This window comes from Pongo abelii, chromosome 2 (genome assembly GCF_028885655.2).
Source record: "Pongo abelii isolate AG06213 chromosome 2, NHGRI_mPonAbe1-v2.0_pri, whole genome shotgun sequence".
In the NCBI taxonomy this organism is placed as follows: Eukaryota; Metazoa; Chordata; class Mammalia; order Primates; family Hominidae; genus Pongo; species Pongo abelii.
In genome coordinates, this window is record NC_085928.1 from 190,296,284 (window position 1) to 190,322,774 (window position 26,491).

Sequence of the window (26,491 nt, forward strand, 5' to 3'; positions counted from 1 at the left end):
ATGCTAAACTCCTCACTTGAGGCCCTATCTCTGGAAGAACTGGGACAGAAAGCATTGCTTCCTACTTCATCACCGTCCTCTGACTCCAGCACGGACCCTGTGGGTTCTCTGACATACTGTACTCCTGCCCTAACCATCACAGGGTCACATCCACCAAGTGGTACCACACCCCTCTTTGGAAAACACTCTTCCTTCACACTCAGTAGGCAACACCACTATGGGGGAGAAGATGATCACTTAGGATCTGCAGAGACTCGGATAAAACCTTTAAAAAACAGCCACACAGCCTTAAGTAATAATACTTGTCTAGAGGTACTGTGGCTTCTGGATTAAAAGATAAGGAGAGAGGAGGGTACAAATGGAAAGATGCACACAGCCATGAAGGCCACAGCTTGAGAAGTTCTGGAATGTGAGAGAAGAAAGCTGAGCCAAGGATTTTACACTACAGAGGCAGCACGCTTCTGTGCCTGAGGACACTCTCTCATTATACTCCTGTTCAGCACAGCAGGCAAGTTTTAAACACTTTACTCTTACTCTCCATCCCAAGCACTTGAGAAAAGGGAGCTCATTTTCAATTATCTGTAGACTGGTCAATTTCAGCTAATTCTAGGGATCTTCAAACAGTGGCACTTACTTCAGTTGCTTCTATTAGGGCTTCTCCATATTTTACAAACCTGATCATACCCAATCTTTTCTCAAACAGGGTTGTTTCATTATAACAAAAAAGAAGGGGGTAATGCACTTGCTTATTCTTTTCGATATTCACTTGTGTTTTCATGTAGTTTTGTTCTATCTAGATGATCACGCATTCCAGTGTTGTCTTTATAACATTATCAATAACATTCTCTGTCACTCTCAAAATGTCTCTGTTTGTGGCAATACATTATTTGGTCACCATAACCACATTTTGTAAAATGAATTGACAATTTATTTGGATGCATTATATAATTTATATTGGTTTTCTTATGCCACACCTTCAACTCCCAAAAAACATTTATTGAGTACTTGCTACATTCAAAACATTACTGTAGAAGCTGTGAGGAATGCTAAGGTGGAAACATGGTTTCTATTGCCCAGAAACTCATTATCCTGATGAAAATATAGATAACAAAAAATACTGCTGTAAGAGATACAAGTTATAAAAGAGGTTTCAATATTCTGTGGGACAATGAAGAAGAAAACTGGTCCTTGGGATTGGGGAGTTTTGAAGAAGGATAAGACTTGAGCAAGCATTTCAGACAGAGAGAGTAAAGAATAATAATAACACTAACAGCAAACACAATAGCAGTTATAATTTATTAATATCTACTATGTTGTAGGGACAGTGCAAGATGCCTTAGAGATATTTTCAATCACATGCAATTTAATCACATCAATCTTTATTTCTAATAAGTCTAGGATAGATAATTGATATTAGAATCCAAGAAAAGCATATAACTAGGAAGGCTGGATGATGTCTTGCTATGGAGACCTTGAAAATCCAGGTAAGTAGTTGATATTTCAACCTATAGGCAGCAGAAGCCATCTCTGGTTTTCACTTGAGATGGGAATGTGATCAGATGGTAGCAGTGGAAGGATGGTGAGAGGAGAAAGAGGTAGGGGCTTGTTAGGAAACCATGGTAATGGTGCAGATACAATGAATGATCAAAGTAGGTGCAGGACAATGGAAGCTGGGGGACAAATTTGAGATCATTAGCAGGGTAATATTAATGTGATTTTTCAATTTGATAAATATAAGATTTTCTTGTCTTATAAACTCTAAATTTCTAATTTTTAAGATAAACTAATATTGTCTACAGAGGGATGGGATGTTGTATGTGAAATTAACCTGCATTTTTCTCCTTTCCTCCTCCATTACTGCTTAGCCCATTGTGTGTTAAATTACCTTTAACTCACTAGAAAGTTTCAGGAACTTTCTAGAAAAAGAACAGTTACAATTTGTTAATTTATCTCTTGTTTTTTTAAAAAAATATTTTTAAGCTTTGTATAGTGTCATGTAAATGAAATTGAAGAACAAGCTGTCAAAAATGGATTTGCTCACTAGGAAATTTTAAAAATAAAATAAATATTAAGAAAAGAGAATCTGGCTCAAGAGTCAATCTGTGCATGCCACAGTGATATTACTGATCATCATCAGTAGAAAATTCATTTTGAAATATTTTCCTAGTTATGGTATTGGCTTGTGATAACTCCTCAAAATTCTTTTCATTTGTTCCTTGATTAGGATACAGTGTTGTCAAACTCAGAGATCAGACTCCTAACTTCAGTCTCATTAGCAATACCTACAAATCAACAAAAACTGTAGGCTCAGGTAAAGTAAGCACAAGAATAATAAAATGTGAGCAATATTAATTGTCTTATAATTAGGATGTCATTTATTGTATTAATGCTGAAAGAGAAACTTTATTCTAAGAGTTTGTCTCTAGTTTAAGCTAACTGTGGAACTTCCCAAAAGGTATATTCTGTTTTAAAATTATCAAGTACACATTTGAAGGTGACATCCAAGTTCATGCCAGTAGTACAGTCACTCATATTCTATGCTTTCAGAAAAGAAGTCACAACTTAGTACAAAGTGTTCTTGAAGAATGTCTCCAATTTCCTATATTAGCTGCAAACAAGATTCTAAGCGCTAATAATTTATGATGAGCTCCTGTGAATTATGAGTTTGTCTCAGATTGAAAATAGATTCCTAAATCATTTCATTTAAAAGTAGATATTTCCTACCACACTGTATCAAAATGTATTATCTGTCACTTTGAGGATCATTTAACATTTTCTATAAAGTTCACACTAATCAGACCATTTCTGTAACATTGTTCACCTAGAAATGCCCACATGAGGACCTTTTCTATACTTTCTCTTTTAGTCATGGCTAATGCTTCTCTCGTAATCCTATTGTCTCTATTCTTCAGCAAAAGTAATAAAATACTAAGTCTGTAGTGAAAAGAAAATGACTTGGCTGTCTAGAATACATTTGACTAATATATCTGAGGAACAAAAATTTCAGAGGAGCCTTTATTCTCATAAAATTGTTTTTCCTGTTTGTCTTTACAATTAACATCAATGGCAAAAAGGAGATAATTCATTTAAATTGTATAATATTTTATGCTTTACAAACAAAAAAAACCTCTAAGGGAAATATTATTGTTATACCTATTTAAACATGAGAAAACTGAGGCTCGGGAAGAGAATGATCATATAAGCAGCAGATGGTGGGGCCAGAATTTGCATGTTGGTCTGATTCCATATCTAGCTTGACACGATATCCCAAGTATAATGTTTGTGTCAATACCAAGAAATAACAGGAGATTTATATATAAGCTACAGGTATTTTCTAACCAAATGAACATTATACAAAAAGAGGAAGAATTCTTTTTTTTTTTTTTTTTACTGTTTAAATTACTATATCTTTATTTATTTATTTATTTTATTATTAATGGGTGCAGCACACCAACATGGCACATGTATACATATGTAACAAACCTGCACATTGTGCACATGTACCCAAAAACTTAAAGTATAATAATAATAATAAAGAGGAAGAATTCTTACTTTGCTAGTGACTGCTGACTGTTCCCATAATGTATAGGCAGCCCTGGTACTTAGCATAGATATTGAGGTCTTCACCTTGGCAGGACCAGAGCTCTTACACAGCAGCAGAGGAATAGTTGGGAAAAGGGTGGCAGAACTCAGGGCCAGGTGAGGGTAGCTCATTTATAAAGGTTTCAGAGCAGAGGTTCATGTTACAGTATTTGGTGAAATGGTATACACAGAGCCCATCTTCTCCCCAGAGTTGCCATGCTATCTAGGAATTTGAGTAATGTGATGTTCAAGTACTGACTATCATGCCTACCTCAGAACCTCTGCTCCCTTCCAGCTTCCAGAGTCCAGTCTCAGATAAGCAAACCATATTCAAATTCTCTTTTCTTTGGATGGGATATCCACACTTTCCTGGCAATTTGAATTCCATTGAGTCACCTATTCTGGAAGGCATGATGTAAATGCCCCATTTTCTTATGTCAGTCAGCTAATGGAAGTATACAGACAAGAGGGGTACAGTTCAGCTAGCTCAACCCACCAGCCATATCTCATTTCTAGCTTTGGCTTAACCAGACACCCTTGACATTTAGAGGCAGCAATAACAAATAATACTAAATGAAGGATCTGATACAGAGGACAGTGTATATACTGTTTTTAAAATTTGTACAGGATTCATACATTTGCTTTGGAATTTGTGCCCAGATTTAAGTGATTAAGTTTATGTAGAGCAGGTTTGGATATATTTGACTCAAAAAATATGTGTGAAAGTCAAATATTCACCTTTCAAAAATTTATAGGGAAAATATGGCAAAGAAACATACATCCCACCTTCAAAAAAGAAACCCACAAAAAACAATTCTGTCTACTTTCCTGAGAGCAATTCAAGACCACGGATAGGATTTTATATTTCTTATTGTCTTCAGCCCAGCTCATCTAATTCTTAAGACATAATCGGTGTTCAATACACATTTCTTGTATAAATGAATTCTTTTTTTCTTATTACAGGCATCTTCATGTTTTCAAAGTTACTGATTTGCTGACATAGGGAAAGCTGAAGTACTATAGACATTTTAATGTATTTGCTTATCTCAAATTAATTTAACATAACTTAGACTCTTAGATATAAAGGCCTTTTGAGATTGGAGTCTATCATTGACAATGATGCTACCTTCTGACAGTGTATATTTGTAGCCTAATTCTATTGCAAATTGGGGTGGGGGGGGGTAGAAACATCTAACTATTTAATAGAAATTGATGTTTCCTCTTTCTTAGTGGAGAGTCACGGCCGGGAAGAAGCTGCCCAGCTGGTGGTTACTCTACCTACCCTTTGCCTGTAGGTTGGACCATACAAAAAGATATTACCAATGGAAAGGCAGAAGAAGTGTTGTGACTCACTTCCATGCAAGGCTGTCAAGAAGGAAATGTGCCTTCTGCACTGGAGACTGGAGAGGATGGCAGACCTGAATAATGGAACAACCTGCAGTCCTGGAATCATCCTGTAGAAGAAGGCTGCCCTCCAGCCAAGGACATACACAATACAGGAGCATAGGATAACCTTGTATTGTGATAAGTTACTGAAATTTTGGAATTTGTTCAACAGCTAAAGTTACCTAACTATGTATACATTTGTAAACATGTAACCAATAATTGGGGAGAAAAGACCATGCAACAATTTCAGAAACCCTTGCATGCAGTGCTACAGAAATACCAGACACAGCAGGGAGAATATATAAACAGGCTGGGAGAACAGGGATAGGAGGAATTGCAAGGTATCTAAAGGAATCTCTCAAAGCTGTGAAAGAACAGAATAAAAATAATTTGATTTAAAAATATGTGTGGATTGCTAAGTAAGAACTTTCTCTCTTCCTAGAGCTGGACTGCTGGTAAAACATGGTAGTGAGCATAGCATGGCCATGGCCACTAAGTTATGTTTTTTCATCAAAGTGTTTAATGTGAGTCTTCAAGGACATTATTTTTTCCCAACCAAAAAAAATACACTTTAATGTTAAGGAAATATCAAAAATAAGACTCTCTGAATAATGTTTTTAATCTGATCTTACTTAAACTCAGCTATTCTATAAAGTGAAGATTATTTATTACTCAGCCATATGTTAACTGATAATCTGTGTATATGAACTATGGTGTTTAGCTTTATTATTCTTTTGTCCACCAGAAGAAATTCATTTCTAGATTCTTTCCAAAGGATATTTTTGCTATTATCATTATTATTTTCTTTTGGTTAGGAAAACTTAAGGCCTCTCTTGTGAAACTGTGACACACAGTAATACAAAGAGACTTCTGTGATGCCACTTCAAAGACCCAATCATTTCCATGGAGCAAACACCCTCATTTCCATTTGACAGCAGCACTTGCTTATAGTCTTGAAGAAATTCTTCTTCCTAACAACCTTTCTTACAATAGAACCATCCTTTCTCTCTGACTGACCTAATACAGTCAGAACTAGTTTGGTGAAAACATATTTTTAAAATTATGGCCACAAATTTTAGTAATAAACTGACACTTCTCAGATTTTTGCACAAGTTTAAAAATGTGTATCTTTGATTATTTTGCTTTCCCTCCAGTTACGATAGTTTCCTGGAGTCTAATAAATGTGGACTTGTGTGCTGAATGTCAGCTCAGTTGTAGAAAGTTGTTGGAAATTCATTTCTTAAAACATTATACATTATTTCTCACTTCTAGAATATTGAATGGGCCTAAATCCTTTTTATTCATCTACTGTTAGCTAGAGGCTAGCAGAGGGTTATATTTCTAAGTTTAAAACAACATACTCAGCACACCAAGTGGAACCAGTGCTGTTGAATATGACAAATAGTGCAAATATTTAACTTGGGTGTGCTCATTTTCATTTTTGTTTTGCCATCAACAGCATTTTGTTTTCATTCAATTATTATCACATTCACTTTTAATTTCAATCTTGTTGTTATTCAGCTGGAAATCCTGAGATACATTTGCTATATCACCTATGGTTTTTAAAACAGTGCTTAATATACAATAGATTCCCAAAAAATATATTTAACTGTCTTAATTATTAAAATGAAGAAGAATCAAGAAATTAGGGAAATATATTATTTTGTTGCTGTCAACTTAGTTGAAGATTCTGGATTTTTGTAACAAGCTCAAATCAGGATATACCCTGCGGTGATATGATATACTCTGCTGGGAGTTGTGCTTATTCCTTTCAGGCCTGCAGGCAGAAACACCCACACGAAGAGAGCTCAGCACCCAGCTGTCCATGGGATTTCCCTCTGGGCATTGCAGATGCCCTCTTTCTTCTTCCTCTGCATTTCTCCTACAACGGTGACTCACTTAGAACTATGTTAAGGGGCACGCCAACCAGACAAATGCCAAGGATATCAGTTGTTAAGGAATGCTAAGGCATCAACAGAGTAAATGAGGAACAGGTGCCAGTTAACTCAGGTTTCCACCTGCACTTGATGAACAAAATGCAAACTGGTATTGCTCTGCCAAGAGGAAATACAAACAACCCTGCTTGATGGTGCCTATCTATTCTGTTGAATATTCTGAGGAACCTGAAATCAGCAATTACAGCTGAAATTTCTGAAATGAAAGAATGCATGGCACAAGCCTGTTTAAAGTGAATACACAGTTTATTATCCAACTGTTCAACCCTTTAGTGGAGTTCACAGAAAGTTTTCTGGTTCAGAAAATTGACAAAAACCAAAACCAACAACAACAACGATGACAAAAACAGAAGACAGATCTAGAACTATAGGAAATATTTTTCTTATTTTTCATCTTCAGAAGATTGAATCTGCTTAAGTTGGTAGAAGTGCATTTAGTATGTTACCTCTTTTAGTGTATGATGTTATTAACAGGAAATCAGTTTCTCCCTTTATCTCTACGGTTGAATAGATAGTTAAATATTTTTTGTTTGAAGGGGAACAATGTATTAGTACGTCTCAGTTTAGTCCTGAACTATTTCTGTCAACTGGATCTCCATTTTTGTGGGAATCACTGCTGTGCAAACCTGACTCACTTTTGTTCTCTCATTCCAGTCCAAATTCATCTCGCACCTTGAGAATATTCATTTTGGGGACCAGTCTTTAGTGCTGTGTGTGCTCTCTGCTTTAACCAACATGAAAAATAAGAGTACCATCCAGGCTGTCACATAAATAATTGATGCCTAGTGGTGGTAACAGGTAGGCTCAGAGGAGAAAATGGTGCCCAGGGGACACAGAGGCCAAGCCCAGCTGGTATCAGTGACCTGCAGAGAGGGCGACATCCAACGTGAGGTAGTGAGGCATCTTCTCAGTTTTCTAGGCAGAGAAGTCCTAAATAGCATATGTGAACATTATTACTGGGTGTGTGGCTAGAAATTAGAGAAACTTGATAACAGCACCGTAAATGAATAATAGTGTATTTTCGTTACATGCCAAGAAATATGGAGCCAGCTAGCTTCTACACTAGTTAACTACTCAACAACATCACAGACCCAGATTTTCCATCTTTGTGTTCTGCAATTTTTAGCATTTTGGCTTTCACCCTCATGTCCATAGCTCATATTGCAATATGGCAGCTGCTGTTTATTTTCCAAATTCATGTCTAAGCTAGGAAGAAGGAAGAAATGGGAGGGCTCATAACAGAGTGTATCTCTTTCCATCAGGATCAGAAGCCTTCCCAGAACCACTTCAGAGTCAACTGACACTTGGGTCTCATGACCACATTTGGCTATTGAAAAGCTAAGACAGCTGGAAACAAGTCTTCCATAACCAGCATTAACCAATCAACTGCTCATCCCTGTGAATGTGAGAACACTGCCATTCTGAACAAGGTCAGAATTTTGTTAACAAGGGAAAAAGAAAAAACAGTAGATAATGAAAAGGACCTGCTATTGCCACATGTCAATGGGGTGGGAGGTAAGTAGCAAGCAAAAGAGGAAGTAAGCAGTGTCCATCATCTGAGAAGACAGTCTCTGAGAACACACATTAAGCTTTAATTGGAAGTATTCTAAAGAAAAAATGGACAAGAAGACTTTTAGAAGGTGGGTGATCCTCTAATCCTAGAATAATACTGGTCACCAAGACTTTGAATATATTAGTTCTTGACTAATATATAACTCAGGCTATAAAAGAGAAGATAGAAACAAAAACCATTTTACATGAATGTCAGAGAGGAGGCTCTACTTTTATCCATGGCAGGAATAACAGTAACATTTCTTCCTTTCCATCACATTATTGTCTCCTCTTGAGAATTTTCAGTTTCACTTTGTTTTGAACTTTGAATCCAAAGACTGCTGAAAATTTAAGGATACTGAATAGGATACACATTTGAAGGAGTGGGCTATTTGGGAATCAATAGAAAGAAAGAGGAAAGATCCATTTATTGTTTGTAAATTTGGGATAGGAAATACCAAATTTAGAGGATAAAAAGCATAGCCAAGTTTTCTTTTTCTCCTAATATCAGTCACTATCTATAAATACATTTTTTATAACTTGGAACTGTTGATGAAAAGAATGGATATTTGAGAGTTTGGATATTTGTGGGTGAATTCTTTCATAGTTATATGAGGATGTATGTTAATAAAATTAAAAGTAGTTCTGGAATATGAATATTTAATTAGGAATAATTGTACTGATCATCAAGGTTTTTGTTTTACTTTTATCTTCTACTGCCTTACTTTTATCTTCTTCTGCAGCAGTTTCTTGCTGCTTTGAGGTGTATTAGTAAAGACCCTTTGTATTGAACATGACAGAATAACAATTTATATCTTAAGTACAATAAAAAAAAAGGAATTGTAGTGCCCAGTATAAATAGAATGTCAATGGTTTGATCCAGGGTTTATTTTTATCTCTCCGGCTCTCACTTCTCTTTTTCCTGTGTTTTGGCTTAATTTTATCTTCCTTTAGTCACTTCCATGCAGCCACAGAAGATGGCTGTCAGCAGTTCTAGTTTATGGTAGCTTTTGATTTGAGAAGAACAGAGTCACACTTTCTCCCAATGTCCCTGTATCACACCCATTAATAGGGAAGGTTCTGATTGGCCTTGTTTGGATTATGAATCCATCACTGAACCAATAAGCAAGGAGACATGCTATTCTTGTTGAATTAATCTGGATACTGAACTCATACCTGTGGATGAGGGGTGAGGTGGCAGGGTTGAGCCCATCTGATCCATACCAAAAACAAAAACAAAAATTCCCAAAGGGAAGGATACATGTTAGACAAAAATAATGATAATAATAATAATAATCATCATCATCAAAATAATAACAGCAACAAACACATGTCTGCTCATAGGGCAAATTAGTATTTCATGGACTCTAACACTTAAAAATAGGAGGCATTGTTTATCTTTTGCCAGACTTGAGAATATAATTGTAATCATAATCATACCTAGGAAAACTTAGATAACATAAAACACCCTCACTAATTTGGATCATGTTAGTATAATTATAATATCTTCTACTAGCACTGCATGGCACACTGAGCCAGGTATTATATATTTTTCCCCATTTAATTCTGAGAGTAATTACATTTTTCACATGAAGAAGTTAGGGTTATAGAGGTTAAGCTGCTTAAAGCCACACAGCTAACTAATGGTAGAATTCTACTTTAAAGGCTGTTTCATTATATAAAAATTCATTATTATTTACTGGTTGGAATCTGTTTATGTTGTCTGAGATAACCAAAGGATTCTGAAATTGAACTATTGTTTTCAAGGATATAAGCTAACAACTAGAAAAGTGTTATTTAGCAGAAGCCTTTGGTTTCCCTCTTAATTCTATAAATTTTATTTTACATTTTTATTTTATAAATTTAATATATATTTTTCCCTAAACTAATAGGAAAAATATTCATTTTCTGAATAATTTAAATGTTCTCACCTACAATACAAAATTAAAAGGCACCATCTTTGAAGACATATTTGCTAAACTTAAGATCAGTCCTTAACGACATTTTCACGAATTTGAAATTTGTTGAAAGCAAATTAATGTTCTTTTTCTCTATTAAAAAGGCTTAAAAAATTCAGTTTCTTTCTCTATTAGCATGTGTACAGAGAAGTGTTAGTAGAATGCTGGGGGGAGATATTTGAAAAGATCCGAAATAAACTTATAAATTAGTTATAAAGAGCCCAGCATTAATCTGTAAGATATTTTGTTTCTTTCAGAGCACATTTTTTAGGTCATCATTCATCAATCAGTAAACATATTTTGTGTGCTAGCGCAAATATGTTGGGCATTGGTATAGGAGCTGCTAACCCAAGTAAAAATATGGGATTCCTGACTTCAAGGAACTGAGGGTCTAGTATGGGGGACAGGTGAATAGGCACATAACTAAACAGTGTGAGGAGTGTCAGGCAGCATACACACAGTGAGCTCTGGAAATCCATAGATATGTCTTCAGAGACAACTTAGGGGATCAGGGTTGGGTTGGAAAAGTAATGAGGAAAGCTTCTGGGAGGCTCCATGCCTGAAGTGGATTGTGAAAGATAAATATAGGGAACGGATGATGAGAGGAGAAGGATGTGAAAAGGTTTAAAGCAGAAGAGGCAGTGTGTACTAGGTTACCATCACCTATAAGAGTGACAGATAGAAGAAGGGGTAGGGTGGAAGAGGTATTTAGATGTCTAAAAATAGTTTAGTATAATTAAGGGTAGAATGTGGTAAGAAGAGAAGTGGGGAGTGATGGAAAAAGAAGTATTTGTGCCCCATCCCACCACTACTAATAGACAGCATTTTTGAGCCTCACTTGCCTTTAAGTAGAGATATTTTGCCATCCAAAGAAGCAGTGACAGAACAACATGTGATCCAAGAGGCAGGGACCCAAAGGCAGACAAAAGCCATAAAAGGAAGATACTAGCTGATGCCAGGAGGTGCCAAAGGTTGTAAGTAGGAACAGGAAATGACTGAAAACTGGGGGAAGAAAGTTATGTTAATAGCCACACAAGAAACAGTGGCCAAGCATTCTGACCAAGAGTATCAGATAGTTGCTTGACCAGTCTTTCCTTTGGAGGCCGACAGACTCATAAAGGTTTTTTCACCAGATAAAAGACACAGAAGGCATACTACCGTTTGGCTGCCAATGTGGAGAATGACTGCCAACTAAGGCCAGACGGGATTATAGGACCACACTTCCTGAAAAAGGAACAGTATTCTGTATAAGGCCAGGGGCAGGGAAAAGCAGAGCTATTTTAGACTCACTGGCCTTCTCCTTTCTGACAAGAAATAGTGCTAGTGCCCTTAGAAGACTATTAATAACAATCTCTAATGAGGAAGAAAAAACACAGAATCACATATTTTCCTGCTGTACTTAGGGAAGCACAATGCTAATACCCTCTTCATAGAAATAGAACTCTCAGAAATGCAAACTTTCTTGTTTATGGGAGATTGACGAAGAGAATCATATTTCTTTAACATTATGGTCATGTTTAAAATGACTATATTAAATGTTAAGAGAATTTTATTGATATAGGAATATCTAACATGTAAAGAAAGAAATTATGTGGGGGAAAGTATCTGACAATGAGTATTTCCAGATATGTTCCAAGACACTGTTCTCCTTATGTGACTTGCTCCAGAAACATATTTAGGCCCAGCCATAGGAAATTACAACCACTCCCTCCCTGTTGGATTGGCCCAAATCTCCTTCTAGTTCTTCCTGATATTCAATTCAGGCCCACCTTTCTCTGAAAACAAAAGTGGATGTGCTCACCTGACACCCCTTCTTACAAGTGGTTTTGGTACTTGGAGCCTGTCTCACATACCCCACTGCTGGCAATAGAATGAGAGATGACTTTGCTATGGGAGTTATTCTTCATAGGCATAACCCCTTGCTCTTTCTCTCCTTCCTTATGAGACAAATTAGATGATCAGGTATGGACTGAAGATGTCTGATTTCTCCATGATGCCGGTTGAGAGGTGGCATTGATAGACTAAATGGCTACAGAGAGTCTCTGATTCTCAAAAAGATTGAGTTCAAACAAAACATTCTTTAAAGAAACAAATCAATCTGAGTTTGTGCAGACCCAAGGGTCCTATCGTCTGCGAAAGCACCTTGCCCATGTTAATCTCCAATTGATTACAAACAACAAAAAAGTAAGTAAACTTTCTGAGGAAAAAAAAATAAGCTATTCAATATTCCCTTTCAAAGTACACAGATAGGATGTGGAGACAATTCTTGCAAAGTACAAAAAAACACTAACCATGAAGGAAAAAAATTCATGGACTACATTAAAATTAAGTTTCTGTTGATAAAATGACACCATGAAGGGAGTTAAGAAACAAACCACATACTAGAAAAATATATTTCCAAAATATGCAAAGGACTAGTATCCAGAATATATAAAACATCTTCAATAAATCAATCAGTAAAAGATTAATGCAATAAAAAAGTGGGCTCGAGACTAAAACAGCCTCTTTCTAAAAAGAATATCCAAAGAATCAATAAACATGTAAAAAGATGTTCAACTTAGTCATATGAGGAATATAAATTAGAACCAAACAAGATATACACCTTACAGAATGTCTAAAATGAAAATGAATAATGTATTGGTGTGGATCTAGAGGAGATATATACACTGTTGATAAGAATCAAAATTGTACAAACACTCTGGAATGCTATTTGGTAGTACCTATTAAAGTTAAATATAAGCATGCTGAATGATCTAGCATTTCCACTTCTAGAAATGCATCCACTTCTAGAAATGCATCCCACAGAAATGCACACATATGCACGCCAAAAACCATGTGTTAAGAATATCTGTAGTCATATTATTTATGATAGCCCCAAACATCCCCAAAGTCTATGAAAAATAAAGTGAACTTATAAATTGTGGTATATTTACAACAACATGAATAAATTGAACTAATATTGCCAGGTACAAAACAATAATACTAAAATAACCCAAAATGAGAGAAGGTAATCTATGATGGTGGAAATTAGATAATGATTACCTGTGGGAAGAAGAAAGATCAAACTGACTGGGATGTGTGGGATAGATATGAATGAGGCTTCTGGGGTGCTGGTAATATTTTATTTTGAGACTTGGGTGGTGATTACAGGGGGTACTTATTCTGTGATAACTCGTCTAGCTATATACTTCTTTGTGTTTTTTTTGTATCTGTGTTGTACATCAGTAAAAACGTTTATTTTTACTAAGTGCACGGAAGTAATTTGACTTCGGTTGTTATTTAAATAATTCCACACAATTCTGCCATTCAAGGCTCACTTGCCAATATGGTTGTGTTTGCAGTGCTGACAGAACTACAGAAAAAGAGAAGGTCCCTAGAGTTTGACCTGAGGCCACTTGGGACTGTTTGGCCTACAGAGGGAAGGTAATGGTTAGCTATCAAATTAACGTCTATATTTTAAACCTTAACATATAAATTATGCAATATGGCTTAATGATTTTCCTAAATCAAATGGCATGCAATGGCTTGAAAAAGATATGGATGTTGAATCTGTGTAAAATGCAAATTGCTTGACAGTGTTAAAATACATACAATTTTGCTGTGGCATGAAAAATGTCACCATTTCCCAGAACTAAATAGATGAAGGATGTGTGTGATATCAGAGAAATAATTGGGCCCTGGTGGGACTGAGCTATGGACAAGGCAATCAGCCTGCTTCTTAAAATAATTTTCATGTCTCTAAGGTAACATCACACAATCAGTGTTGGTTTTTCCATAGCATGTTTAGCATAGCAAAAGTATAAACAGATTGTTCTGGTTTAAGATGAGACATTTAAAAATCTTAAATTGCCGTCTACTTCTTTAGCTACAAAATCAGAAATTATTAGAATAAAAAGACTGACTTCAGTGGCTATACATTACCGTTTGGGTCAAGTCATACTGCTCAGCATGAAACACAAAGTTCTGCACCATCTGGTTCTTGCAAACTTCTCCATCATCCCACCTTCCTCTCTTCCCACTTGATCCTCTCCTAACCCATTTTATAGCCTAGCAGTTGCTAACTACTTTTAGTTCCTGCATATTTGCTCCTCCAAACTTCTAGGCTTTGTGCATGCTCTTAACTTTCTGGACTGAAAAGCGCTTCCCTAATTATCTCCCTGGAAAATTCCCATCATCCTTCAAAAACCACTTCAGTCTCAAAGATTAATCACACTTTATTATAACCGCAAACTATTTCTATGTTTTCATTATTGATCTCATGACACTATATTTTCCCCTCTCTCCTTTGATATGTAGAATTCCTCAAAGATAGGGATAATATTTTATAAATTTCTATATACCTTGTTCCAATGTCTGGCGCATAGAGAATGCTCAAGAAACAGGAAATGGAAAAATTTGCTCTATCACAAGCAATTTGCCAAGTAACAAATTCAAATGGCCACCAAGAACATTTAAAATTCTCCAATCTCATTAATATTTAAACAACTTAAAGCTGAAATAATAATATACATTATTTTGTTCCTTAAAGTTCCTTTAAAAGTTTAAATATTTTTAAAATTATAATTCAAAGGCTAATGCACTCAGTGGATATTTGTTATCAAGTGCTTCTTTAACGTGTATTAACTTTGACTTATTATGTATGATTAGGTGTCTATTTTCAGGAAACAGTCCAATAATATGGGTCTATATTCAAGCATCAAGATATATGTACAGTGTTATTTATAATAAAGCAAATGAAACTTAAGCAATGGGCCCAATGGTAAGAGGATATTTACATAATGATGATACTTCTTTACAATGGAATATTGTGCTTTGCAGAGTGTTTAATGACATGGGAAAATGCTTATAATATACAACTACCCTAAAAGGTAGGATACCAAATACATGTTATATACAGCATTAATTCAATTCCATAAAGAAAACTGCCTATTAAAAGGAAAATATACCAAAAATATAGCAGTGGTGGCTCTAGGGAATAAATACTTTTTCTGTTTCCTAGAGAAAGAGAGAAATTCTGCAACAGTCTAGTTACCAGGAGAAAAACGGATCTCCCTGTACCCTCAATTGTGCTTTCTTGTATGTAAGTCAAAAACACAAAACAAAACTCTTTTTTATTCAAGTAAACTCTAGATAGGACATGGCTAATTATAAATAATTCTGAAATTTAAAAAAAATTTAACTAGTTTTACATTACTCTCCAGTGACTGGATAACTAAAATTTGTTGCTAAAAGGTGAAGCATTTCCAAGAGAAAGGAAGAAAGGGTATCCTCAAATGTTTCTTGCGAATTGGAACTGGGCAGTGGGCCAAACCCTCTCACATATTGCCTTAAGCTAACCACCATGGCAATATTACAGAGAAGATATTATTATCCACAAGTTGGTGGCTTGTCCAAAGTTACTCCAGTACGTGACGAAGTTGGATTTTGGTCCCGAAACTATCTGCCAAAGAAATTCACATTTTTTCTATTTGTGATTACCTCTTTAAGCAAAATAACAGTTCTGCACAGCCTGCTTTAATGAAGAGACAAAAATTATTTGTATTGATTTATGCAATTTGCTTAAAGTTTTTAATTAAATAAATTAAGTTGGCTCTTGGAATCATAATTTACACAAACAGCAAGAAACAAACACCTTGAAAGCAAAGACAGTGTTATAGGTGTTATGAGTTTTCATTCTGATCCCAGCACCAGGTCAGAAGCAACTGTAGGAGCTCAGTAAGAGCTTGCTGAATTGAATTAATTAGATTCTTCAGCAGGAACTTAAATCTTTCCAAGACCAAGTTATCCCAAATTTCAAATTAGGTCAAACTAAATAAATAAGGTTTCACTGTGTTTCCTCACGTACACTTTTGTATGCACTTTTCCTAACCTTGAGAGTAGGTTTTACTGTCAAAAGACACGTCTCAAGATTTCAGTGCAGCGATTAAAACCCCTCTTTTTCTATTTAAAACCCCTCTATTTCTATTTTTCTGTATTTTTCATAGATCTTTTTCTAGATCTATGAAAAATACATCTTATTTTAGCAGCAAAGATTAAGGGCTATTGCCTTCTGTCTCTTCTAGAAACACTTCATTGATTTTGTGGCCATTACCACAAATATTATCTTGTCAGGGGCCCCCCAGAACTGACAAAGATTTCAAAGAAACAATTCTAGATAAATGTGAGATTTGAGTAATTGCCTCTTTGAGTCAGTTTTGGGTTCTGTGCTGCTTTTGATGAAGATTATTAAAATTAAAGCATTGCTGAAGATAAGATTTGGTGGCCAAGTTCTCTTCAGAATCATTAGTTACTTCATTTCTCTAGGAAAACAAAGCTTTAAGGAATACTTCTAAATGGGAAAGGGGAAATGGCATGTTTTGAGCTTCCACTCTGAACCGGGCACTGTGCATACATTATTGCATCTGGAATTACAAAAACCCTTATGAGGTAGACACCCCTTTTCTCACATTGCAGATAAAGAAACAGATTCTAAATGTTAAAACAATCACTCAAGGATTCACAGCTGACGAAAGGTTGAACAGGGTTTCTGAGAGGTTTCTTTGTTCTTAGAAACCTTCTCTGCCTCTCTCTATCCTGCTCTCCATTGTAGGAACTATAATTCCCAGGTTCCTTTGTGGGTTCCAAGGGGTAGGAGGGTTGGGACCTAGAAGAGACAGGAGGCAAGAAGACAAGATAAGCTATTCCTCCCACTTTTTGCTTTGCCTGGGCTAACCTTTCCAGAAGCAGCTCCAGCTCCTTCCTGGCTCCAGGTCTAATTGGTCTAGCTATAGTTCTAGCTCCCATTAGATGGTCTCAGCTTCAGGGCTCTGATAATCCACCTCCTTCTTGCCACATATGCCTAGAACTTATCATAGCTCCTTGTTCCTGCTAATCTCTGAATTGCCCATACCTGCCTTCTTTTCCATCAGCTTCCTCAGCCCTTTCATCAATGGTGTAAACAATTTTCTGCATTACAATTATTTAGAATTAAAAATAGATAAGAAAAAAGAAAACACCTTGACTGGTTTCTCTGTTCTGACTGATCCTGACTGATAAAGATTCAAATACAAGTCTGATTCTCATGCCTAGCCCTTTCTATTGGTTCATGAGAGCACACTGCCAAAAAAAACGGTGATAGGTTTTTTAAAGCATGAATGTGTACATTATGTGTACTTTAACATATGACAGGAATTTCTGTCTCTGACTCCATTTCATTTGTCCCCTAACTACATGGTGTCTTGTCACTTGATGCATTTCTTTTCTTTTTTTTTTTTTTTTTTTTGAACTGGAAACTATTATTAATACAGCTATGTTCAAAACATGTTTGTGTATAAGTTAGTTCCTGTGGCATGGACTAAATTTTGGCAGAGAAGCATAGCAGTCCAAAATGTATGCCACAAAATCATGGATTTTATTTTATTTTTAAGTTTTAGGGTACATGGGCACAATGTGCAGGTTTGTTACATATGTATACATGTGCCATGTGGGTGTGCTGCACCCATTAACTCGTCATTTAGCATTAGGTATATCTCCTAATGCTATCCCTCCCCGCTCCTCCCACCCCACAACAGTCCCTGGAGTGTGATGTTCCCCTTCCTGTGTCCACGTGTTCTCATTGTTCAATTCCCACCTATGAGTGAGAACATGCAGTGTTTGGTTTTTTGTCCTTGCGAAAGTTTGCTGAGAATGATGGTTTTGTTTCATCCATGTCCCTACAAAGGACATGAACTCTTCATTTTTTATCACTGCATAGTATTCCATGGTGTATATGTGCCACATTTTCTTAATCCAGTCTATCATTGTTGGACATTTGGCTTGGTTCCAAGTCTTTGCTATTGTGAATAGTGCCACAATAAACATACGTGTGCATGTGTCTTTATAGCAGCATGATCCATAATCCTTTGGGTATATACCCAGTAATGGGATGGCTGGGTCAAATTGTATTTCTAGTTCTGGATCCCTGAGGAATCGCCACACTGACTTCCACAATGGTTGAACTAGTTTACAGTCCCACCAACAGTGTAAAAGTGTTCCTATTTCTCCACATCCTCTCCAGCACCTGTTGTTTCCTGACTTTTTAATGATTGCCATTCTAACTGGTGTGAGATGGTATCTCATTGTGGTTTTGATTTGCATTTCTCTGATGGCCAGTGATTAAAAAAAAAAAAAGTTCTTTCTAGCTACATGTGTTCCCCTTTTCCCAGAGATTTTGATAACTCCCCTCACTTTCCCTTCTAGATAATGTGGACTATTTTGTTTTATTTGGCCAATATCTAGTTAAATGATGTAGCTCTGGCCTGTAGAGCCTAGGCCACTTCACTTACAGATCAGTGTAAGTATTGAGGTTGAGATGCCTTTATATATATTCTGGATGCAAGTTCTGCTTTTCAAATGAATGATTTGTGAATTTTTCTTCTAACCAGTAGCTTGTCTTTTCACTATTTTAACAGGATCTTCAGTGAAGCAAAAGTTTTAAATGTTAACTCCAATTTATCAATTTTTAATTTTATATATCAGCTTTTCATGTTATATTTAAGAACTCTGTACATAACTTCTGGACATGAAGATTATCTTCCATGTTTCTTTTAGGTTTTACATTTAGCTCTATGAATCATCTTGGGTTAATCTCTACATAAGATAAGAAATGGAAGACAAAGGCTTTTTTTTTCTATATAGATGTGCTGTTGTTTCTAAATCATTTGTTTAAAAGACCATCCTTTCTTTATTGATTTATTTTTTGTACTTTGATTTATTTTTGTACTTTTGTCAAAAATAAAACGGCCATATTTGTGTGAGTCAAAAAAAAATCATTGATTTTAGTGTTTTATTAAGATTCATTTCCCTTTGGCCACCAGTCCTATAATTTGTCATACTGTCAGCTGCTGAACCTGAAGCTTTTGCTACATATTGTGAAAAGGAAGAAGACTCAACATTCATAATTGTCTGACCACCACGCAGTCTAAAACTATTTTCTCCAAGCTATAGAAAACTTTCAGGTATGTAAAGCTGCTCCAGTTTCCTGAAACAGATGGGATATTATAACCAACTTGTTAAATAAGCTGGACTCATGGGGGTGCCAGTAAAAACCAACCTTATTTTTCCCCCTTTTCCTTCAAAATCACTCACCAGTCTGATTGTTCCCCACTCTTAGGACAATATGTCCTGCAAGTTCCATAGCTTTTTTAGTCACTCTTTTATGATAGAAAGATGCTTCCTTTACTTTTGTACTAAAAAGCCCAATCCGCTCCACTCTAATCATCACAAAATGCTTCCATTAATTAACTTAACAAATATTTATGGAACATCTATTTACCTGTCAGTAGTCTAGGTTCTGGTGTTGCAGTAGTAAACAAATCAGACATAAAACCTTACTTTCATGGAGTTCAAATTCTGGTGGGGAAATGGCAAATCTGACAAGTAAGCAAAATAGAATATTAGTGATGTGATAAGTGCTCAGGGGACTGAATTTTAGATGGCTTGAGGAGGAAAGACCTCATTGAGAAGGGGACCTTTCAAAGTTGCCAATACTTCGTTCTCAGTGGATGACCTTGCTTTCTATTTTCCTGAGAAAATTGAAGCAGCCAGAAGATAACTTCCACAAGCTTCTACCACTACATCTACCTATCAACATCTTGCCACATACTCTGCCTTCTCTCCTGTGAATTTCAAAGAACTCTCTATGCTCTTAGATAAATCCAACCCCTCCACTTGTGTGCCAGATCCAATCGCCTCTTGGTTACTCAAAAAGATTACTTCAGTCACTATTCTCTTTCTTTCCTGTGTCATCAATTTTCTCTTGCTCAGTGGCACGTAAACATCTCTTATCTTAAAAATCCTCCTAGAGTTCACTTCTATCTCCAGCATCTACCCAATTTTTCTTTTCTTTTTCTTTTTTTCTTTTTTTTTTTTGAGACAGAGTCTCGCTCTGTCACCCAGCCTGGAGTGCAGTGGCATGATCTCGGCTCACTGCAACCTCCACCTCCCAGGTTCAAGTGATTCTCCTGCCTCAGCCTACCGAGTAGCTGGGACTACAGGTGCATGCCACCACTTCTGGCTAATTTTTGTAATTTTAGTAGAGAAGGGATTTCACCATATTGGTCAGGCTGGTCTCGAACTCCTAACCGTAGATGATCCACCTGCCTTGGCCTCCCAGAGTGCTGGGATTACAGGCGTGAGCCACTGCGCCTGACCTTCTCTGTTTCTTTTAGAGCGAAACTCCTCTCCTTGCTTATATTCTCTACCCTCAACTACTCTCCCCTCTGCTTCTCTTTACAGCCCAATCAAACCTGGGTTTTGTGCCCACCACTTTACAGAAATGGAAAGGTCACCAACAACCTTCATGTTGTTAAGTATAGTGGTTAGTTTTCCATCCTCATCTTACTTCCCTTTCACTACTGTGTCATAGAGGCCATCAGTCAACCTCCTTGGTGCTCTCCTCAGTTGGCTCCCAGGACACCATTCTAGTCCGCATTTTTCTCCATCTCTCTGCAAGCTCCTTCTCAGTCTCCTCTGTTGTTTTTGCCTCATCTTCCCATCCTCTAAACATTGGAAGGCCCCTGGTCTCAGTCTTTGAACCTCTCCTTTTTTTTCTATTGTTTCCTTGTGATCTCATCCAACCTCATGGGTTTTGATACCACTAATATTCTAAAGACTATTCTAAAGACTTCCAAATATATACTGCCAGCCTTAAATTACATTCATGAATCACCACCTACTCAGTATTTCCACCCAGATATCTCTAACATAACATGTCAATATCAGAGGTCCCTCACCTCTCACAAAATGTTCCTGTTAAAGTTTTCTTCCCTCCAACTACAGGCCTTTTCCAAGATTAAGCTGGACAAGGAGGAGTGGGAAGATGGCAGAAAAAAATCTTCCTCAACCATCATGTATAACATTTGGTACAACATTTTATGATGCATTTTCAAAAAGAAAATCATCAGAGGGTAGAAGAAGAGAAACAGAGAAACCAGTCAAGAAGTTATTTCAATAACTTATGTGAGGAACTAAGGAATATGGGTAGGACAGAAAAAAGTGAACAGGATGGTGAAGGTTTCAGGCAGTAAATTCTCTGGGACTTGGTGATTAATTGGATGTAAAGAATGAAGGAGCGGGAAATGTCACAATGATTTCATGTCTGACTTAGAAGTCTGGGTGGATATTGGTGACATGGAGATAAGGGGCATATGGATAGTATACAATTTTGGATAAAGAGGAATAAGAGGTTCAATTTCAGTCATACCAAAAGCTCATGCCTACCAGATATTAAGTAGAAACTGGATAAAGTGTTTATATAATTTAAGTACACATGATTTTTTAAAATGTGAAATGGAGTATATGAGAATATGCTCATATACTCTAGAGTACTCTTATATACACATAGAGTATGTGAGAAAATTAGTGTGTACACTAATATGGCCAAAGGCCTGAATTTTGCATTGAACCAAACTAAAGGACCAAGAAATACAGAGTGCCTTTGTTTTCCACTCCTAATGGAAGACACACCCTTGACACAAAACAACACATGCCATTCTTAAAACGTTGTCTTTATAGGACTGGGGGAAAAGGAAGTGGGCTAATTTGTATAATATTCTGTTGTGAAAATGATATATGGTGGTCTACCCACGGTTATAACTATTGAACACCGATACAAAGTTTCACGCCCCTCTATAATTCAAACCTTTGCATAAACCTGACACCTTCTCTTTGTAAATTCCATCCACTGCAACCTCATCTTCCCCAACTGACTCCCGACGATAACAGTATGTAATTAGGGCAACATGTCTTCAAGACAACAGAAGCTTTGAGGGGTTTAGGGCCAGTGAAACCACAGGGAGGCTGAGCTGGAGACAGTTTTGCATCATGAATCATTACCAAAATTGTGAGCTAAATTCTGATTGTAAAACCTTTATTACTGTGATATTACAATAATCCAAAAGAACACAGCTGGATTTTCAGATGATAGGTGGAGCATACAATTTCTGGCTGAAGACAACTCAATTTTGTAGTTATAAATTGCGTAAATTTGATGTGGATATCACCGAAAGGGGATATGTGTGGAACCCCACAAGGTTATTATTACAGTGACTCTTTCTGGCAGTAGACTCACTTTTGATTAGAATTTAGGAACATATGGAAACCCTCTATAGGGGGTCATCCCCAAATAGAAACATTCTGAAATTTAATTAGCTTAAATTTACTGAAAGCTTGGGTTTTAATTTTATGGTAAACAACAGCAGCATCAAAACTCTCTATAATTTGGCTGCAGCCTCCATTTCCAATCTTAGCTTTGTACTTTCCTTCCTCAAATTCACACTTCAACCAAAGTGTTCTATTTACTGCCCTCTCACTCTGGAGGGCATTTTTCTCACCCTGCTCTGTCTTTTCTCCTCTCCTGTGCCTTTTGAAATCCAGCTCAATGTCCAGATTCTTCCATAAAACCCTTCTTGACCCCTATAACTTGAAGTGATTTTTACCTCTTCTGAATTTCTATAGCAAATAGCACAAATATGGCAAAGCTTTCTAAACTTGAAGTTTTTTAAGTTTTTTAAACATTAAGCAAATATTTGAAATATTATGACAATATCTCATAATTGGATTGGTAAGTGTTTTCGGTTGATCAACTTTTATTCACCCCACATTTTTGGGTCTATCAAGACTACCCTCAGCTTTCATGATTTGCTGGAAGAACTCACAAAACTCCGAAAAGTGTTATAGTCATGGTGGTGGCTAACTGAAAAGATACAGATACAAATCAGCAAAAGCAAAAGACACATAGGGCAGAGTCCAGGAGAAACCAGGTATGAGAGTATATTTATTCTCTACCAGTGGAGTAGTATAGACAGTACTTAATTCTCCCAGCAACAATGTATGACAACCTATGCAATATATTGCCAAACAGAGAAGCTCACTAGAGCCTTAGTATCTGTATTAGGGTTCTCTAGAGGGACAGAACTAATGGGAGATTATATATATATATATGAGTTTATTAAGTATTAACTCACACAATCCCAAGGTCTCACAATAGGCCTTCTACAGGCTGAGGAGCAAGGAGAGCCAGTCCAAGTTCCAAAACTGAAGAACTTGGAGTCCGATGTTTGAGGGCAGGAAGCATCCAGCACGGGAGAGAGATGTAGGGTGGGAGGCTAGGCCAGTCTTTCTTTTCACATTTTTCTGCCTGCTTATATTCTTTTTTTTTTTTTTTCTCTTTTTTGAGACAGAGAGTCTTGCTCTGTTGCCCAAAATGGACTGTGGACTGCAGTGGCATGATGTCAGCTCACTGCAACCTCTGCCTCCCGGGTTCAAGCAATTCTCCAGCCTCAGCCTCCTGAGTAGCTGGGACTACAGGAGCATACTGCCATGCCCAGCTAATTTTTGTATTTTTAGTAGACACGGGCTTTCATTATGTTGGCCAGGATGACCTCGTGGGTACCTGCCTCCGCCTCCCAAAGTGCTGGGATTACAGGCATGAGCCACCGTGCCCAGCCTCTGCCTGCTTATATTCTAGCCTTGCTGGCAGTTGATTAAATTGTACCCACCCAGATTAAAGGTGGGTCTGCCTTTCCCAGCCCACTGACTCAAATGTTAAGCTCCTTAGGCAACACCCTCACAGACATACCCAGGATCAATACTTTGTATCCTTCAGTGGAATCAAGCTGACACTCAGTATTCACCATCACAGTATCAAAGGGATTTTTTGGTGTGGTCAGTCACAGAGGTATGGAGTCCCTACATGCACCCACATGACTGAATAGCTAGGGTCAATGATGTAGGTGCTGCACTCCATACCTATCTGACTCACCCTAGGTATTCAGTCTCCAACTTTCTCCCCACTTCTAGAGGTCAAACTGACACAGTGGGCTCCAGGGTCCCAGGAGAAAAAAAAAAAAAAAAAGCCCGTTCCATCCCAATCATTGTAAATAGGCGGAGGCTGGGCGGGGTGGGAATGGGGCGCCGGAGGCCGGGCTGGGGCACAGCACAGGAGGTAGCTACAGTGGCTGCAGCAGCAGCAGCCTGAGCGCCAGGAGGCGGCAGCTGCCATGGCGGGGCAGTCGGTTGCATGGTGGCAGGCACAGGTGTAATGGATAGGTAACAGAGAAGACCTCGTCCCTTCCCAGTCAGGGCATTAGCAAGACCGAGTGCTTCCTGCCCCCACCAGCAGCCCCAGTGAACACCGCAGGATGGAGCATGGCAGTGGGCTTACCCAGACCCCCGGCTCTGAAGAGATCAGTCCTACTAAGTTTCCTGGATTGCACCGCACTAGCCAGCCCTCACCTCCTCATGGCATCCTCCATGTGCCTCCTGATATAGTGCCTGATGATGAGAAAGACCATAGGAAGAAAAAAGGAAAATTTAAGAAAAAGGAAAAGAGGACTGAAGGCTATGCAGCCTTTCAGGAAGATAGCTCTGGAGATAAGGCAGAAGTCATCCAAAATGAAGAGGCCCAAGGGAATCCATGTTTTCAAGAAGCCCAGCCTTTCTAAAAAGAAAGGGAAGGATTTTAAAATAAAAGAGAAACCCAAAGAAGAAAAGCATAAAGAAGAAAAGCACAAAGAAGAAAAACATAAAGAGAAGAAGTCAAAAGACTTGACAGCAGCTGATGTTGTTAAACAGTGGAAGGAAAAAGAAAAAGAAAAACCAATTCAGGAGCCAGAGGTGCCTCAGATTGATGTTCCAAATCTCAAACCCATTTTTGGAATTCCTTTGGCTGATGCAGTAGAGAGGACCATAATGTATGATGGCATTCGGCTGCCGGCCGTTTTCTGTGAATGTATAGATCACTCAGAGAAGTATTGCATGAAATGCGAAGGCATCTACAGAGTATCAGGAATTAAATCAAAGGTGGATGAGCTAAAAGCAGCCTAGACCGGGGGGAGTCTACCAACTTGGAAGAATATGAGCCTAACACTGTAGCCAGTTTGCTGAAGCAGTATTTGTGAGACCTTCCAGAGAATTTGGTTACCAAAGAGCTTATGCCAAGATTTGAAGAAGCCTGTGGGAGGACCACGGAGACTGAGAAAGTGCAGGAATTCCAGCGTTTACTCAAATAACTGCCAGAATGTAACTATCTTCTGATTTCTTGGCTCATTGTGCACACGGACCATGTCATCGCAAATGAACTAGAAACAAAAATGAATAAACAGAACATTTCTATAGTGCTCAGCCCAACTGTGCAGATCAGCAATCGAGTCCTGTATGTGTTTTTCACACAAGGGCAAGAACTCTTTGGAAATGTGGTACTAAAGCAAGTGACGAAACCTCTGCGATGGTCTAACGTGGCCACAATGCCCATGCTGCCAGAGACCCAGGCAGGCATCAAGGAGATCAGGAGACAGGGTATTCTTTTGAATTGTTTACATTGATATCTGCAGGGTGGGATAAAGGATTTATCTAAAGAAGAAAGATTATGGAAAGTCCAAAGAATTTTGACAGCCCTCAAAAGAAAACTGAGAGAAGCTTAAAGACAGGAGTGTGAAACCAAGATTGCACAAAAGATAGCCAGTCTTTTAAAAGAGGATGTTTCCAAAGAAGAGATGAATGAAAATGAAGAAGTTATAAATATTCTCCTTGCTCAGGAGAATGAGATCCTGACTGAACGGGAGGAGCTCCTGACCATGGAGCAGTTTCTACACTGGCAGATTTCCTCAGAAAAAGAAGAGATGGGATGCCTCAGAGCCGAGATTGCTGAAATTCAGTCACCAGCAGCACGGCCGAAGTGAGACTGAGGAGTACTCCTCCGAGAGCGAGAGTGCAGATGAGGAGGAGCTGCAGATTATTCTGGAATGTTTACAGAGACAGAACGAAGAGCTGGAAATAAAGAACAATCATTTGAATCAAGCAGTTCAAGAGGAGCGCGAGGTCATCACTGAGCTGCGCGTGCAGCTCCTGCTGCTCCATATGCAGGGAGCCAAGGCTGAGCAGCAGGTGCAGGAGGACCAGGAGCCTGAGTGGCGCGGGGGTGCCGTCCAGCCGCCCAGAGACTGTGTCCTCGGGCCAAAAGAAGCTAAAGAGCAGCCAAAGGCAGGCAAAGAGCCGGTGAAGCCATCGCCCAGCAGGGACAGGAAGGAGACGTCCATCTGA

At 37.8% G+C, this 26,491-nt stretch overlaps 1 pseudogene; it reads left to right on the forward strand.

Moving 5' to 3' along the window:
- Window positions 1-26,491, forward strand: LOC100462554 (ralA-binding protein 1-like; annotated as a pseudogene).